Source organism: Anas acuta, chromosome 2 (assembly GCF_963932015.1).
Source record: "Anas acuta chromosome 2, bAnaAcu1.1, whole genome shotgun sequence".
Taxonomy (NCBI): Eukaryota; Metazoa; Chordata; class Aves; order Anseriformes; family Anatidae; genus Anas; species Anas acuta.
In genome coordinates, this window is record NC_088980.1 from 39,096,798 (window position 1) to 39,116,381 (window position 19,584).

Consider the following 19,584-nt stretch of genomic DNA (forward strand, 5'->3'; position numbering starts at 1 on the left):
AATCCGAAAACAAAGTCAGGATCATGTATGTTCCTAAAACATCTTTGGATCTAAGAAATACATTTCTAATTTAATATCACCACTAGGTTTATAATTTAATCAGTACATAATTCATAATTTTATATTTCAAATTTATGATTTAAAGATCATTTTCCCTTCAAACCATAGACTGTAATCTTTATCCATAGTTTATTTTCTGGACTTTTTACTACATTCTCTGTCTACACAAGGTTTCATTTCATGTTCGTGTCACTAAAGTATCAAAAACCCATTAAGATTTGTTGTAATTCTCCCCACCCCCGTTCATAAAATTCTTGGAATCATTTGGTAACCTATCCTAGAATAAACAGAGCATTTCAGCCTTCTTATCATCACCTGTAAGCTTTCAGGTCTCATGTGTATATGTAGAATGGAAAATTACGGTCAATTACATACACAAAAATGAGACTGAAAATCCCTAACACTTAAAAAGGCTGAGAGATATACAGTCCTGTATTCCATTGAATTATTTACACCAACATAATTAGCTGATGTAATTACATCAACTATGAATGGAATCAAAGTCCAGAGGATTCTTATTTTCAGTCCATCTGAGGATTTTCAGTGACAAAGAGCAATCACCTAGCTTTGGTGACTTTAGGACTGCAGTGTTCCACTATCAGCTTGACCCATCAACACTGTCTGTTTACATGAACCCTGGCCGAGGACAATATATTACCTGAATCACCAGTATTCCTGACAGTGAAAAAGAGAAAGTCCTTGAGTACTTTGTCTTACCATCTGGGCTGTTTTCTTCAGATGCAGTCAAAACTGGAAGAACATTGATTACAAGCTGAATTAACTCCCTAAAACTGCTCTTCAAAAAGTACTCTCTGGTCTATTTCTGAGCTGATATAAAGATGAGGTAATCCTTTTTATGTAAGTAGTGCTAAATCTGTATACAGACCTGAATCTAAGAGTTCTGGCTTAGTCTATAACCTTTCTATATTTACCACTTCTAAAAAATAATTCTACAATCATTATACCTGATTAGTGTGTGGTATCTTTCCTATAGTACAGAACTCTAAGAGTTAGCATTAATTCTTATGGAAAGTAATTTTTATCAAGAAGACAAAACATATTTGAATGTTTATATTTCTTGTATTTTTAAGAAGTTACATTGTAATTGCAAAATTTTCATTGATGACTAGAAGAGTCAGGCATGCACTGACATGTCATCTTGCTGCCTTTCTGAAGTCTCACTTTCTTCAGATTCTAATTATCGGAACCATTATTCACTTCTCTTATTTTAAGATTGCTTTTATCTTTTTTTTTTTTTTTTTTTTTTAAAGTTTATATAGGTATGCAAGATAAAAAGAAGGAGAACTTAACTTAACAATATTCATGACTGGATGACCCTTGGAGCAAGGTTTTTTCATTTTCATTAAGCATATTCTGTCAACTAACATGTCTGAAGATTTCTAATTTCTAATGTTGAATTAACAGTCAAATGGCATTGTTTGTTCATTGAAATTAAAGGGTCCACTTTTATTTAAATGATTAATGATGCATATTAATCAAGAACTGAGTTTTTGCAGCAAACTACCGGCTTGGGAAATAAAGACATAAATTGAATTACTTCTTTGGAGATGTGACTGATTTAAATTTTTATTTTATTTTATTTGCTTCCTAATTTTTCACTTTCCAGTTGCAGATAAATGAAAAAATGAAAATATAATTTCTTTGGTTTCAGTTTACAATGTGAAAATCTAAGGCTTCAAAATAAATTCAGACTTGAAATGGTTCTATTGGTTATATAATAAAAGATATTACCAAATACATGCATTAAGCATATGAGAACATAACTAAATATGTGGTTGTTTGCCTTTGCAGGAAAGGGTGAAGCCATGGGTCTGTACCATCTGTAAGACTGGCAGTGTACCTCTCTAGGAGAAAGAAACTCTTCCCACCCAGGTGGGTGAATGATTCATCTCCTTTAAAGGCAATGTGAATCCCAGTTTTTTGCTTTCTCCCTTTTGCAGTTTTATGATCAATGTGAGATTCCTCACTGCAGCAAAGAACAGGGGCTCACTCATGTGGTTTGTAGGCATCAATAAGCACTAACAACATCCAGTTTTCCAGGTTGTGTGCTGTAAGCATTTAAATGATCCCCCACACCCACACTTACTTTGTTTTCACAGTTACTTAACTGTCCCTGTTTGTAGCTGGTATTGGCTGTAAAAGAGTTGCTCAGGGCAGCAGACTATCCAGAACAGCCAAATAACCTTGTTTTCATTGACTTTTGGCTGTGCCAAAACTTTGGTTAATCTCACTGGCTGCTGCTCCACCTCTAGCATTGACAGGGACACTGTGTAGACCATAATTACCAGAGGGGTATAGGAACAGGCTCCATCAAAGCTAGCTACCACAAAACATTCCCATTCCTCTGGCAGTGGCCACCTGAGCAGTAAATTTGAGTTTCTGGTGTTTTCTATGAGATCTCTTTTCACTTGTATTCTTCAAGAGTCTTTGTTCAAGCCTGTGCTCATATAACAAAACTCAATTTTTGTCTACACCTAGTTAGCTCTGAAACCTGGACATTGGTAGAGGCAAAAATCAGTTAGCTGATTTAGCTTTGAGAAGAGTGGGGCTGACTAAGCAATCTCCAGAGGTCCCAGCAAACCTTAACTGTTCTGCGGTTCTATAAAAGAGTAAATTTCAATCTTCAGCACTTGGAGAAGAGCTTAAAAGCATGAAATTAGAAACCTATGAATGTCTCATAGATCAAAGTGCATCAGTATTTATTGATTTGTTTTACCACATCTTTGCTCCTGTGGAAAAGCTGTGGATGCCCCATGCCTGGAAGGGGCCAGGTTGGATAAGGGCTTTGAGCAACCTGGTCTACTGGAAGTTGTCCCTGCCTATGGCAGGGGGGTTGGAATTATATGGTCTTTAAGGCTTCTTCCAACCTGAACCATTCTATGATTCTGTGATCTCATGCCCACCATGTCTTGCACTATTCTAGCCTAGTTCTTTCCACCTTTCTGGTAGTTATCACAAAATGTGAAGACAATTGCCTTACTAGGGCTTGAAGGATTTTAGGAACAGTACAGTTAGCCTTGACCTATATCAAAAATCAGTTGCTAGCAACATGTTCTTACCTTTGCAGTATAATAACTTAAAGAATGGCACAACATAACCCTTTTATAAATAGGAGTAGTGCAGTAGAGTAGAACAATTTCAAATTCTCTGTTTATTTCCACACCGTACCTAAGTTTTCAAAAGATGAAAAGGTCCATTCTCAGAAGATTATAGGTATTTCCCTTCAAAATTAAAGTTAAGAATTCAGACATTTGATCCATAGCTTCCTTGCTTAGAAGAGGCACCTAAGTAACCCCATATGCAGCCAAAAAATAAAAGATTCAGAAATGAAATACAAGATAGGAATGTGTCCCCTTGTGAAAGGAGACCTTTCTACTTGTTTCCAAAGGTAACTGGGTTGAGGCAGGTTCAGCCTAGTGACGGAGCTCTCTTTCAGGATTTACATGTGCTGATTCAGTGTACAGCACTTTACTCTCTAGTAGAATAAGAAAAAGATTCCCTGTCAAGCTCTTGGGACCCTCTAAAGATGGAAGCCCTTAAATGAGAAGTGCATTTTAGCTGTTTACTGTAATTAAATAATTCATACCATTTACATCCTCATGTCCTAGTCAAATTCCAACTTAGCTCATTAATTTTTGGCTCTAACAGTCTCCAGTTTCTATTCATAAATTTATTTTCCACTTTACTGTCTTAATTATGGTGTAACAACATTACTATGTAATCTTATCACAGTTCGGTTTTAACACAGGACGATTCAGCTTCAGAGTTGGAAATTAAAAGTCATTCTGTGCAGTAAATATGTTAGTAAATATGTTGAACTGCTTTTGAGACCAAAATTTACTCAACACTAGTGAGTCTTAATTGGTTTTCCGCTAGGGCTCACGTAGGTCTCCATGTGCAAATGGCAGAAGTATCTTTTCAAGATGGTTTGTCTATCCTTAAACATTTAAACTTCCTCTTTTGCCTTTAGAAGAACACACACACACTCACAAACACGTTATTTCTCCCCTCTAATGCTGCCCAACACACCAATCTGTATCTTCTTGCACTGTGAAAAAATATACATGAAAGAAATATTTTTTCTTTCCTCCAAATTTTGTGAATGGAAATCAAGAATTACTTTCTTAGGAAAGGTCAAGATGTAGGTATATTTTTCATTCAATTAAGATAGCCTTTTTGTATTCATAAAGCAAAATGGGAAAACATAAGAGATGAATGCAATAACATTCTTCTCAGTTTTATTAAACCTGAGTTGTCAGCATGACTCAGTGTATCTATGTACTAGTAAAAATCTTGGGTTAACTTTGCTTCCTGCACTGGGCATCTATCTGGGCATGTAAGTATGGATATTGCCAAAGAGGTGGCTTCCTATTGTAGAGCTGGGTTCTCAGATGGCTTAACAAAGCTCAGTGAAATTTATGAATATTCTTCAGTAGTGCATTTAAACAAAGTACAGGAATAATTCTCATGATTCCTCTATATTCCCATGATCATAATTCTCATGATTCCTCCATAGCAACCCTTTTTTGAAAAAAAGAGTTCTCCTTTCTGTCTCATTTCTAAGAGAAAGGAGTGCCTCCATTGGAGTGCCTCCATATGGAGTGTCTCTGTTGCAATCAGTGTCTCTGCTTCTCAGTTCAGCTGGTTTACTATTTTCTATCATTGGAAAAATGTCCAAGCTGAATCTCAGTTCTTTGATAATTTTAAAAGACCTTCACTCTGGACAACTCTTAGCGTTACATTCTCACTATCTTTAACCATAGATTCTATATTTAGAAGTCACTTTCATTCCTCATCTTGCCACATCACCATCTTTCTATTGATAAAACAATCTCAACATAATACTAGGCAGGTCTTGCTGTCATTATTTTCCCCTTTTAATTACTGAAATGTTTGAAATCTTTTTTTTTTCTCTTCGAAGTATAGCCTAATTAAAATGGTTTCTTTTTTTTTTTCATGTGAACCTTGCTAATAAATGTACAATTGAATTTTTGCTAAAGAACTTAAGACTAATACTATCTTATTTTTTTGAAATTGTATTTGTTAAATTAAATTTCATTTTGAGTTAGTTTGAATTTGACATTTATCTTCTTAAACTGCTATGTTGTATCAAACCCTTTTTCTACAGCCAGCTTCTCCTAGACTACATTGTCTGTGTCACAATGTGTTTTCCCTTCTGGTTTAGGAGTTTGTGGTGGCTAGAGGATATGGTCATATCTGTGACACAAAATTACATTTCCTAGGAAACATGAAGACAGAAAGACATCTCAGACTTTAGCTGACTTCTTGAAATTAAGCAATGTGGAAAATAAATGTTACATCAATCATTATTTTTCTTGGTGAAAATTATAAATTGCAACTGACTTTTGGATATGTTTTTATATAAAGCACACAATGAGGAATGCTATACCACATGAAGGAATGTACATTCCTCCTTTGTCCACAAGCTAATCATTGTTTCACTGTTGTTTTTTCAACATACTCAATTAACATACCAGTCTCTTTCTAGTATATTTGACTTCTGGAAATTTTGGACAACCTAGTTTTATAACAAAACAGAGGAGTTAAGTTTAGTGTGTGCTACGTCTAAATTCTTCAATGACTGGAAGGTCAGTAAGCAAACCTTCATGAATTTATATGACCAGAAAAGGAAATTTAGAAAAATTCAAGTCAATGGAAAATTGAGCTGGACAGACATGGATGTACTGATGATAAAGACAGATGCACCAGCCTCCTAAAATCTGATTGGCTTTGTGTATTAAAAATGAAGAAAAAAAAGAAAAAAAAAAAAAAGAGAAGGACTTAAAACCTGTGATAAATAATAATTTTATTTTTAAAATATGATTTCTCTTTTGAAGAAGCCATAGAACTATTGTCCTTAGAAATTGTTATGACAGATTTCAGACTCAGTTTGCCTATGAATTTTAATTTGATTAATTCACATGAGGCACAGAGATCTGTGATTTCCCACCACATTTCCTAGTATAGAAGAAAGACCTACCACATTTGTCTCATAAACATTCATGAATGTTGAATAGGGTTATTTTACTATTAATAAATAATATACAAGTGAGATTTTGGATTGAAAACATTTCGTCACCTCACATGTGCTCATAAATGTACTTCTCCTGCAGACAATTTTAGTGCTAAATAAATATTGGGGGTGGGGAGGTACTTACACTGTCAAATATAGCTATCTAAATTAATAAATGATGTTATATATGTTTGCTTTATAATCACTGGAGAAAAAGATGATTTAATGACTCTGAATTGTGCTTTGGACAAACTTGAGTGTACGTATGTACATTTTGGTATATATATGATGCATACACACAACACAGTAAGAGAGAGAGAGATCATATGTTATTGTGTATACATAGGCTATATAGACATGGACAATACCCATTGGGTGCAAGGGTAGGGTGAAAGGAGATTAAATTCCCTAAACAACCAAAGTTCAAAGCCCTAGGTGGTTTCATTATCCTCCTTGAGGAAAACTTTGCTTAAGATAGACATTTTAGAGAAACATTGGGAAACATAAGTCTTTGGCTTATACCTATCACTGCTTTGAGTCCAGACCTGAGGCTTTAGAAGCTCCAGTTTTCCTCATATCTTGTTCCAACAGAGTCAATGTAAAATATGGAATATTCATAATGATTTGCCTACAGGGAAATTGCAGAGGAAAGTGAAGGAAGCTCAAGAGAGCAACCAGTCCATATGCTGGTAGATAGGTCATTCCTTACAGGAATTTGTCTACCCAGTTCTCAAAGAACTTCAGCAATGGAACACCCCAGGCCCTTCAGCAATCTATTTCAACTCTCTCACTACCCTCACTGTAGTGATGTTTCCTACTATTTGGCTTTGTCTTTTATGTTGCCATTTAAGTCCATTATTTCTTGTTCTATTCACAAGGGTTGTTGAAAACAGATGTTGCTTTCTTCTTTTTAGTAGCTCTTTATACACTTGAAATTATAGTATCATTTGTGTCATTACTTCTTCCTATCTTTCAAATACATTACTCAAGTATTTTCCCAACAGATCATATTTTTTGATATCTGAACATTTCTACTGCTCTCTGGTTTCCTTGTCCTTAATGGTGAACATCTTTTGGAAATGGAATGCCCTAAATTGCATATCCCTATAGCTGAAGCTTCCCTAAACCAAAATAAAAGGATAGGCTTTGTCCAGGTTTCTTGCAGATAAATTCTTTAATATATATATATATATATATATATATATATATATATATATATATACACATAGATTTGTTTATTTTATAGCAGCAATAGCTTCTTGATTCAGCTTGTGCTCTTCTCTAAATCTAGACCATTTTCAGAAATGATCCTTAACTGGTTGTTCCCATGTCTTTTATTATTCAATTGATTTTCATTGCACACTTCATTATTGATTTTCAGCCTGTATTTTAAGCTTATTTCTTGAATTTATCATGAATTGCCCTTTCGTATTCTAATCTTGTCTTCCAATACACTTACTGTCCCGGTCTGATGTCATCTTGGAACTTAACAAACCTATTTTCTGTTACATCATGCACTTCATTAGTGAAAGTATTGGATAGAAGTAGATGCAGTAGATTCTACAGAGCCCCGTCTGATACCTTCTTTTCATTTTCACAGAGAATTGGTAGATAACTACTCCTTGCATATCGCTATCCAACTTGTTTTGCACAAATTCCAAAAGCTTTTTTAAATCTTTTTTTTAAAGCTTTTTTCTATCTTGTTGAGATAGCATCAAAGCCTTGCTGCTGGCAACAAACCCCAAGAAATCTCCTGCTCCTTTACTATCAGCAGGATCTATTAATCTGACAAAGCAAATTACATTATTTGACATGATTTTTCATAACAAATCAATCCTGGTTGTTATTTGTCTGTTATTTTCCAGGCTTACAAATAGCTCAGTTCTTTGCTTCAAATTTGCTCTGGGAAATGGATTTAAATCTGACTAATCTGTAATTGCCTTGCTCCTCTGCTTTCTGCTCCAAAGGAAACTGTCTCTCCCCTCCCCTCCATTTTTTCATTTTTTTTTTTTTTTTTTTTAATACAATGGTGAACAGACTGGGCTGGGGACAGCCCCAAGTCCTTTTTCCTGTGGGGAAGGGGTTGTTCTCAGAGATCTGACAACCCCCTGACTATTCCAATACTCTTTACGTTTTGTCTTCCCTGTTCTACTTGAAGATCTTGCTTGTTTTTCCCTCCTATCAGCTACAGTAATCATCTAGTGAGAAATTGACCTTTCCAGTGAAGATTGTCTCAGAAAAGACTGTGACATTTTGTTCTTCTCAATATCACCTGCAATTACCTTCCTTTTTTTCACAGAGAAAGTAGGCCAACACTTTCCTTGGTCTTCTTGCTTCTTATTATTAATGCATTTCTACAGTGGTCCTTGTTACTCCTATCTTGCTAAATGCGTCTATTTTGGAATTTGGCCTTTTTGATTTTGTCTCTACTAGTTTGAACTATTCTTTTATTATCCTCTTAACAATGTGACCTAATTACTACTGTTTGGTTCCACCTTGTTCTGTGGCCAGTGAAGAACTCACAGATGAAACAATCTGAACTCCCATTGCATTTCTGTCTTCCTCTGCACTGTAATATTTTGTGTTTATGTGATCTGTATGCTTTTTTATGTATCAGCATTTTTTTTTCCTTTTAGACTTGAATCTTTTCTCAGATTGAGCTCTCTTCACAGTGATTATTTAATAAATAATTATAAAGATGATTTTTTACCTTAAAGGACCTATACATATTATTCATGGCATTTTAACTCATTATCTTTGACAGTTATAATTGCTAGGGTAGAAATTTTAGAATGTTCAAAAATTAAACCTTGGAGATGAGTTCCAAAGAAACAGGCAGGCTAGTTGCTTTTCAGATTGTCATGTATGTTATCATGTACCCAATAGTTAGTTTCATCATCAGACTAGTTAAATTAATTGGGCTTCTTACAGAAGTGGGAAGCATGGGAAGGATAGATTCTAGCTGAGATTGAAAATATGTGTGAGCTCATGATATCTTTAGGATAAGACACTTATCCCTTCATTCATACCAAATAGTATGTCTACTACATACATTATGATTAGGTAGAGAAACATGTAAAGAGTAAATTTCTTGAAAAGGTAGAGGAGTATTTAATCTCTAAAGAACAATTTACTCTGGAGTATTTAATCTCTAAAGAACTATTTACTCCCGTTTATTTTCTCTAAGGTTATGTGGACCAGAGATAGGGCAGCCCTTTTTGTTTTGTTTTAACACATTTTATTTTGAAAACACATTTTATGACCAGCACATGTTTTGGATGAAAAAGTGAACATATGAAGATTATTCACAAAAGCAGCTGCTTTTTTCCTTCCTTAATCTGGGGGTATTGGTTGATACTTGCCTGAACATGAGCCAGTAGTGTGCCCGTGTGGCTAAGAAGGCCAACGGCATCCTGGCTTGTATCAGGAATAGTGTAGCCAGTAGGACCAGGGAGGTGATTTTCTTCCTGTACGCAGCTCTGGTGAAGCTACACCTCCTGTACTGTGTTTAGTTTGGGACCCCTCACTGCATGATCAATGGCACATCAAGGCCATCAAGCATGTTTAGAGAAGGGATACGAAGCTGATGAAGGGTCTGGAACAGTCTTATGAGTAGTGGCTGAGGGAGCTGGTGTTTAGTCTGGAGAAAAGGTTCAGAGGAGACCTTATTGCTTTCTACAACTCCCTCAAAGGAAGTTGTGGGGAGCTGGGTGTTGACCTCTTCTCACAGATAACTAGTGATAAGACAAGAGGGAATGGCCTCAAGTTGTGCCAGGGGAGGTTCAGGATAAAAATGAGGATAAATTTATTTTCAATAAGAGCAGTTAGGCAATGGAATGGGTTGCCCAGGAAGGTGGTGGAGTCACTGTATTTAAGGAAACAAGTGTTTCCTTAAACTGGTGTTTAAGGAAAGGTTGGACGTAGTACTTAGGGACATGAAAGTAGTGGGTAGTATTGGTGGTAGGGGGATGGTTGGACTAGATAATCTTGGAAGTCTTTTCTAACCTTAATGATTTTATGTTTCTATGATTAATCAGATGGGATTTCGATTGGTGGAAAGCTCACACCTTATTATTATTATTATTTTATTCTTTTTCCTTTCTAAAACTAATCCTGAAAATCTGTTTTATGATAAAAGTAAGTACTTGCTGCATCCTGAAGTACTTTGATTACATGATTACTTCGAGACATTCAAAACCTGCCTGGATGCCTTCCTGTGTGACCTGATCTAGGTGTTCCTTCTCTAGCAGGGGAATTGGACTAGATGATCTTTCAAGGTCCTTTTCAATCCCTAACATTCTGTGATTCTGTGATAATCTCCAGAAAATAACAAAACAAGTTTATTTTAGTTTGTGGACTCGAAAAAAAAAAAAAGAGTAAAGAATGAAAAACTTGACATGTCCCATAAGACAGATGTAAATGGTGAAAGGCTGACTAAAAACAGATGGGCAAAGTTAAATTTCATATCATTTATAACTATTTGGTTCTCTAATTTAAGTGACATACAATGAAGTGTTTTTTATGTTATCACTGAAATAGTCTTTCATCCCAGCAAATTCATGCTCACAGGGTGTAGTCTCTAATTATTCAATATGAAGTACATGTCCATTCTTTCAGCATAACAAGGGCCAAATTTCTTTGGCCTTAAAATTCCTACATTAGTTCATTATTTTTGGTTCTGAAACATATCTGTTCCTCTGCAGTACTAATTTATTTAATTGACATATCTTTCAGGAGTTATAATGAAACACACTAATAGAGCTCAGAGCACACATTAAGATTGTAACACATTGAGTTAATTGTGTTCACCTGCAGTACAAAGTCAGAGATCAACTGGCTACACACCACTAAATGAAATGAAGCCAGAGGAAATTACATGTTGCTGATCTGAACAGAAACCTAAGCTTCCTTTTGGCTCATTGAGGACTGGTAGTGTCTTCAGTGCCCAAGCTTGATTCCCTACTGCAACTTCTTGCATATTCTGAGCTGTCTCTGAGCTCTCTTGCATATTCTGAGCTGTCTCCACTTCATGCCTTCTTCTGCTTGGTATGTCTGGCCTTTACAGATGCAAAAAGTATTGAAATAAAGAAATCTCTGTAAATATAACACATCAATATTGTCCATGTGAAGTAACCCACACTTTTGGGATGGAATGAAGATTGTTTTGGTCCAAGATTTATCATATTGTTGGCTACCTCTATCTCCACTTTTTATTTACTTAGTTATTTTCTGCATGACATTTGTTTACCACTGTGGAAGGAACACATTGATACTCATGCTCAATGTATATGAATCAGGAGTTATGGTCTGTGATCTACTTACTGAGGGATATGTCCTTTCAGCTCCCATTGTTATTAAATGCAGAGAATAAACCCTTAGAGCTCACCATCTTTGTCTTTACGGGATAAAAGATCCATCCATCATACAGCCACATGACCTGTCTGCACAAAATTATGGCAATGGCACAGTCAACCAATACCCATTTCTTTCTTCATGGAAATCAGTGCTACAGAGGAATTTAGGTAATGCATTCTCATGTAATCCCATAGAATTTTAGGCATCATACTTTTCCTTCTCTAGGATATTTTAATCAAGTTTTCTAGATGAACTGCACAAGAATTATGTATAGCATTTTTATTATGCAGTAATATCAAAAAAATATTGTTTATGAGCTTATATTTATCTTGTTCCTCACAAGTCACAGTTACTTATATGCAAGAACTGAAAGTAAAATTTAAGAATAACATTATTCTTTATGTGTTTGTCTGGTTTTCTTAAAAGATACAGAAATGTTTGAGATTGATTCTGAAAATAGAAAATAATCATCCTCAGGAATTTCAGAAAGTAGATAATTTCTAATGGAAAATTCCTTCAGCTTTAAATGGTTATTTTTATTAAACAGTTGCTTGAGGATCATCCTTCATAAAGCTGTAAAAGGTTTCTTGGTACAGAACTAAAAATGACATTTAAAATTAAATTTATGGGATAGTTTTCCTGTTTTTTCACTTATTTCTTGTTCATGCACAGAGTCACATTTGCTAACATTTGATGGAGTTACATTTTTAAGCAAGTATCTCTACATGTACATTTTGTGTGTGTAATTGAGGACAAAACCATCATCCAAAGTAAAAAATTTGAAAAATTATTAGTTAATTATCCATGAAGCACATTGGCAGAGCTGTACTGAGATGAAAGAAACCATGTAAGCCAGGTTCACCTGTTACAAAATAATAGATGGTTATACATGTAGTACTCACTAAAAAGATCCTCTCATCTCTTGAGGAAAACTTAGCACAGCTCCATTAACTAAAAAAGATAAGTTTTTGTATGTTTCTTTTGTTCTTGTTCACTGAAAGTGGTTAGGGGCTATGGAATAAATGTTCTAGACTATATCTTTATCTGTAGTAATGTTCAGGATGTCCCTGAAAAAATTAATTGCAGAAACGTGAGAAGTACCTTCTACTATTTGAATTCCAAGGAAAGATTAAATTATGATTTATGAGGTTTAACATTTCTAGTCTTGGAGCTACGTGAAACCTGTTAAGTTTCAGTGAGACTGCAGAGGATCCCTTGTAATCAGTCTCAAAGGGAGGAGGAAGAGAATATAATCACCTTAGTACAATGCTCGCTCATTTAATTTAACTCTTTAAAATGATGATAACATTTTAAAAATGTGAAGGTCACTCATATGCTTCTTCACTATTTCATATTCACATATCTCAAATGGAGACCCCAGGTGTTCACACCAGAATTTATTTAATGTCTTAAAAAATATTTCATCTGCCCAGTAAACATAATACAATTATGCTCAGTGATTCTTACAGGGAAAAAAAAAATCTGGGAGTAAGACTCATAATGATTGTTTGTGCTTTCTTGGCATTAAAGAAACTAATACTTCCAGACTTTCCTTCATAATGAGAGATTCACTTCACCTGTAGGTTCAGATTCAGCTGTCACAAAATGTGACAGTAAATTTCTTACTTAATTTTTACTCCAAGAAAGGAAAGGTAACCAAATGTCCCCTCTTCCTCAACCAACTCATTTCTTCCTTTTTTTGAAACACATCTAGAAGATATTTAAAAGTCTTTATACACTGTGACAGTAAAATATGAAATGAACATTAAGTCTAAAAGTACTTAATAATGAATTTGGAATTAATAAATCTGATTATGTCAGTGATCAAATGATTTGCTAAAGCAGAGCTTATTGAATTGATGTTTAATGCTCATCTAAGGATAAACTAAGTTTTGGAATATAATTAAATGAGCAGAAATGCATAACCACAATCTTATTAATATGTTAACCTTGTAAAAAATATTTTAGTATTGCAGCCATTTAACAAGATAGCCAAGGCAAGTTAATTAGATTTCAAGTGAGTTGCTAACCATGCTAATTTATATTTTATAAGATTATTAATTAAAAATCAACATACTATAACTTCAATGCAGTATCTTACTATATTTTATTACCAGTTTTCACTTACAAGTAAATTAAACAATGCAAGTATAAAGGATTAGAAGAGTGCAACTAACCATTTATTGTTAATATACTAAAAAATTATGGTTTATCTTTTATATACTTATTACATCTTATGACGTGCTCTTTTTAGCAATCACTTAATCCAATATGTGAATTTTCTGTGCAAATGAAAATATAGGTTTAATAAAACAAGCATGTATATTATGGCACTTCCTATGTTCTCATTTCATTCATGGGAGAAAATTAAATTATGAAAGGCAAGAGATACAGAATATCAAATGTTAAGAAATAGTGCACTGACAGGTATTCTTCCATTAGGCCCATGACACAAGACACCAAATAAATGAATCTTTTTAACCTATCATTTAACATTTGTTATTGAATTTAATTCAATACATTTAATTGAAGAGACCAAGAGCATGGGACTGCTGCTGCTGTGCTATGCCCAGCAGCCATAAATGTTCTGCAGATATTTCCATTCATAACTGTAGCAAGGAAAAGCCCTATTTATGACTATATGCTATTTTACCCCATAATTATTATTGTTTTATTGAATTCTGAGTTGATAAAGATCTAAGAAAGTGAGGAAGTTCACTGAAGTAAAGAGCATGATTTGTTTTAGGAAAACTACTGCTTATTTCTTCTGCTTATTATTCTAAACTCCAAACCAATGGGCATATCCAGCAGCTCATTTCTTTCCCAGCTCATTTCTCATTTCTTCCTCCCATTCAGGGTGTGTAAATCCAGGAGGCCAATGCCTCTCTGAGTGCTGTTACTTCATGTAGGGCCACCTTGCTCTGTTAGTGGATGCCAAACTTAATAATTGCTTACATCTGAGGCTTCTCCAACAGAGGCTCCTTGACAAGGCTTGCTGAAGAGCATTGCAAACTGTTACAAGGTGAGACAGTGAATCCTGTTTTCCAAATGCTGATGTTGTTTTGACTTGTGCTGCAAACCACAGCCCACAGTACTCCTTTCTGGTTTAGACTCTGATTGAACATGTCTTGCTATAGCAAATTTCATTTCTTGTAGCATTTTTGTTCCCTACCATGGCCTCAATGTCAGGATGTTGTTTACCTTCTATAAGCTTTTCAGACTGAAATAGTGAGTTATTGAACTGCTTCATTTTTCCCTTCAGGGCACCATTTCATTCCTATTCAGCAATCAGTTTGAGCCACAGAAGCTGATTTGTTTCATTTAATCTTTGAGATCTGGCCCGGGTTTTGCACATTTTAGCACAGTAAGTAGCTCCTTTTATCTCATGCCTCTTCATAGTTTATCTTCCCACCAGTAGGCAGAAGGACAGAAGCAAAACACATCACACTCACCATGCTCAGGCCCTCAGAGGAGCTCAGAGCACTTTATATATCTTAAAGCATTTCTTTTCCAGCTCTTTCAAATCAATGGACTGTTGCCATCAAAATCACACTAGCCATCAGTTTCCTCTTTCTCTCTCACTTTTTTTTTTCTTTACTCTTCCTTTTTTCTTTTTACCTTGTGTATAATCTTTCTCTCCTTTCTATTACGGATCTCACAGCCTTAATTTTTTCATGGCTTCTTCTGTTGCCATCTGTAGGGTTTTGCTGCCTCTCTATTTGTTCTCCTCAGTACAGATGAAAAGCTGCCATTAGATGTACATTCTTCTTTGTGCTTTCTTGATCACTTGGTAAAGAAGGTCAGCTAGGTCTGGCCCCCATGGGGGTCCTCTGGCCCCCACATTCCCCAAATTGCCACCCAGTAGATGCTGCCTGCCCTTCTCCAAATGCCCAGAGCAGCCTTAGGTTGCCTTTAGACTCTGCTTGCTGGGCTACTTTAAGTGTCCTGCCACCTTTCACCCTTATCTACAGCAGTAGTTATGTTAAGAGCCTTGTGATTGCTGCCTAGCACTCCTGCTTTCTTTTGCAGATCTTTGCCAGTCTCAGGCTGAAGAAGATTTTCTCAAGGCCTGGATTGTTTCTCATTCAGCAAAGCTATCAGATATATTTCAATTTTCCTGCTCTTTGCACACGACATAGTAAATTTTCAGTATCAAGTTCCACTCAACCCTAAAGCTCATGGAATATTCTAAACACCTGGATAGTGTTACTGAGTGTTGTACAGATGGCAACATGGGGAACATCCAGTACATGGGAAAGTGAAGGCTTCCTTTTGCTAGTGCAGAAGAATTTAATTTCCATTTTCCCCATTTTTGCTGTACTGCGTGTAGGGCTTTAATTCATTCAAAGCCTTACTTTTTTTTTTTTTTTTTTTTTTTTTTTTTTTTTTTTTTTACTGAGGCTTCCAACAGCTATGACACTATGACATACCGACATACCATAATTACTAAATAAAGCCTAAGTGTCTTGGAGTCCTCTTATCCAAGCTATATATTTTTATGTTCAGTACAGGCAACTGTGAGAACAACATGGGTAATTATACATTCAGTTTGAAATGTCCCAGTATTTACTCTGTCATTCCTGCATGGAATTATTCAGTGGTAAATCCAATATGAGATTGCAAGTAGCATCTGCAATTATTTTATTTATTTGTATTTCTCTATACAGAAAAGCTAACCCAAAATGTCATTCATAAACATGGTGCTAAATCATGCCTTGGCAATTTGTTTCTTACAGACAGACCATCCAGAAACACTAAAAGCTCAGCAAGCCAATGCACATAACAACAACAACAAAATAATAATTCAAAAGAAGGCATTTTACCAACAACTGGAAATATATCTGTTTTCCCCCCTTAAGGAGCCTCAGACCATTTGTGACTCTCAGGAGGTCATTGGGCCTGTAGGCAGAGAAAATTGAAGAGTCCAAAAATTTCTGCCAAGAGCATCCTTCTCATAGATCCTTGGTTTTCGACATGACAAGATTCCAGTTGAAACAGCTCTATTAAATGCTGCAGTGCCAGTAGAAAAGCCACCTTTTATACAGGCTGGTGTCCAAGGGATTCTTGTCTTTCTATCCACAGCAGGCAAAAGTGCAAAAGTGGCCACTGAGCACTACAGTGCCATTTTGCATCATAACCTTCTGTGTTCTCCAAGGTGCTCTGATTGAGAGGTACAGGATAATAAACTGCTTCCTACACCTGCTTTGGGCCTTAAGTGGTTTTTGAAGTCTGGTGGTAGAGTGTGTCACAGTAAGTGGCAAAGTTCACAGCTGAAAGAAACAACTGCAACCTCTTGGACATTCCTGTATGGGGAAAAATCCTCTCCTATTCTACTGTTATCTAATAGCAAGTTATTGTTCACAGTCAAAGCTAGGCTGTGAGCTTTGAAATTAATAACTGATATTTTCAGAAGTAAGAAAGCCTTCGAGAAATCCATCTTCATCTGCCTTTTTCCCTCCAGCCCACCATCTTATTGTTGGGTTTCCCCACACTAAACTTCAGTCATCTTATTGTTACCTGACTCCAACTATAAATGGATCAACAGGCTACTTATTCTACTGTTTTCTCATCTATGAAACCCTGAAAACAGATAATAGTTGGCTTTGTATATTGGTTGTTTTTAAAAAATACTTTTCCTCTTACAGTAATATATAGAAACACAGAATTTGAGATTGATGTCCAACAAGGACAAATAACTGTTGAAAAGGCAGTCAATATCACTCATTTACCTCAGACTTATTTTTGCCAGCAGAAAATAACCAGCTTGAGATCACAAAGTAACACTCAAAAAATTTGGAGTTTCTCCTAGAATTGTGGGCATTTGTTTATTCCTTTAGAACTTACTTTAAAATCATGAAGGTTGTTGGCTTATGTTGTATGAATTAGTGAATACCAATATTTTATGTAATACATTAGTGCAGTAATTTTCCTCACAAGCCAAATAAGCAAGCACATGAAAGGATATTGGTATAATATTGCCATATGCAATAAAATAGTGTTCTGAAAACTGAAGTGCAAGAGGGTTTATGAATATTAAATATATCATATTTTAAAGGTCTTACCACTCTCCTAATACTGTCGTGGCATAGATTTTATTTGAACAGTTCCAAATGCATTCTGAGATGTACATTTGTTTTTGCTTAGTCTGAAACTTGATAGCAGATCATTGTTTTAGGCTCAAAGGCTCAATGATAGCTTACAGACAGCATTTCTGGCCAGCAACTTTGGGAGAAATAGGAGTAAAAGGGGAACATTAGCATGGGGCCCAACATAGCCCCTTTGTATATTGAGCTACCAAAGTATTGAAAAAAAGGTGACTTTTTTTCAAAAAAGGCCTCTTAGCCTCCCCCTCCCACTTTGGAACAGTTGAAATATGACTGGGGAAAAAATCACCTGGAATTTTATATTTGAAAACTTAAAAAAAAAAACAAAACACAGCAACAATAAAACTCAGAATAGCTTGATCTAATTTAAAACTTCTAAATATTGGTTTCACTGAAGTTTCTTTTTCAGTATGCAAGCCGGGTTCTATTATCATTATTACCCTGATGCATCTACTTTCATAAATCATAAATAAATTTGATAAAGAGAAAGTTAGCACAGCCCTAGGAAAATTCAACAGGTTGTCAGCTATTTTGTATTCAATAATTAATGAGAACAAGATGTCTCCATTACATAAATAATTCCTTTGCATTTCATTCAATTATGCTGTTATTTTAGATGTTTATTATTGAGAGAAAGGATGGATTTTGAAGGGCAAAGTGGATATTCTGGGTTGAGATAATTGTTGAGCTCTGGAGATTAGTGATCTGTTATTAATAACAATCCATAACGCAATGTTCACATGCAGAAATGAAAAAAAAAAATCATTTAAAAAGTGGATACTGTATGAGCCCAAAAGCTTTGATCAAACAGAATAGGTTAGAAATTTTTCAAATATCTATCTCTCTTCCTGGAAAAATTAAGATTCACTGAAACCCACACTTGCTGTTTAATAATTTGCTGTAATCAGTGGGGATGTAGTATTACTGTGGCTTTTGCATATGACTAAAACAAGCTAATTAATAAAAAGCAGTCTTTTCTTTATTATACATATATATATATGGAGGACACTGGAAACTCTGAAGCTGCTGAAGACCCTTTTCAAAGCTCTCTACTTTAGTTTTTCATAGCAGAGGTAGATAGAAAATGTAGCTCATACTTGGCAACTGTGGAACTGTGTGTTCACCCCACTAAAATTTTGCAAACCTTGCTGAAATCTTGCTTTGTTATTTTTTGTTGATGACAACATGCAGGCACCAAAAATTGTATACTTTATGTAACTCCAAATCTCATACAAGTTTGCTATAACATGTAAACAACTTCTTATAACATCTAACATACTTCAGTAGATAATTCACCTTGACTAACACCCTGAACACTGTTCGGAGTTTTTGTGTACCTGAACACCATCAGAGGAGCCTGAACTGGGAATTTCACTGGTCAGCCTAAACCTTTTAGAGAAGGGCATACAGTGGCTCAGGCTTACAAAAAGGGGAAGTAGGGAAAGTTACAAAATCTTTTACCATTAAAGGTAATAACACTTTTGTCTATATTTTGACATATAGTCATTAAATTCCTTCATCCTGTACTATTTGAATAATGATTCATTTCTAATATTCTTGTTTCTGCTGTACTGTAAACACAGGAAAACACATGCACACAGTTCACCGCATTTTTTAAACCTATTTATTTTCTTTATTTATTTTGTTGAGATTTTTACAAAAGCTACACATTAAATTTGTCTGGGAGCTATATACATTACTGATAGCAAATCTATTGTATGCACCTCAACAGCAAAAAGTTTTTAGTGTTTAAATCTGATCTGAAATTTGAGTCTATTTTGCTTCTGAGCTCTTCCTGAGGCATGACCAAAACATACTGAAGCTCTGCTAATGCTGTCAACTGCTTGATGAATAAGCATCTTTCAAAAGTACACTGTCAAGATATAACATAAATTGATAGCTTGCAATAGTATGCTGCCAATTAAACTTCTTGATTCATCTTGTTTCCTGTATATACCCTTGATTTGCTTTTTTTGTAATTAGGGTTTTGTGTGTATCTACTTCCCCAGT

The 19,584-nt window shown here is 35.2% G+C and overlaps 1 long non-coding RNA gene across 2 annotated transcripts; it reads left to right on the forward strand.

Annotated features, from left to right (window-relative positions):
* Positions 1-694: 694 nt before the first annotated feature.
* On the forward strand, positions 695-16,673 carry LOC137852539 (uncharacterized). Of its 2 annotated transcripts, none has more exons than XR_011093918.1 (5): positions 695-918; positions 1,332-1,408; positions 1,873-1,953; positions 14,733-14,834; positions 15,500-16,673. It is a non-coding gene; the product is annotated as an uncharacterized lncRNA (long non-coding RNA). The 2 variants fall into 2 exon arrangements; XR_011093917.1 differs by having other exon boundaries at positions 699-904.
* Positions 16,674-19,584: the final 2,911 nt, after the last annotated feature.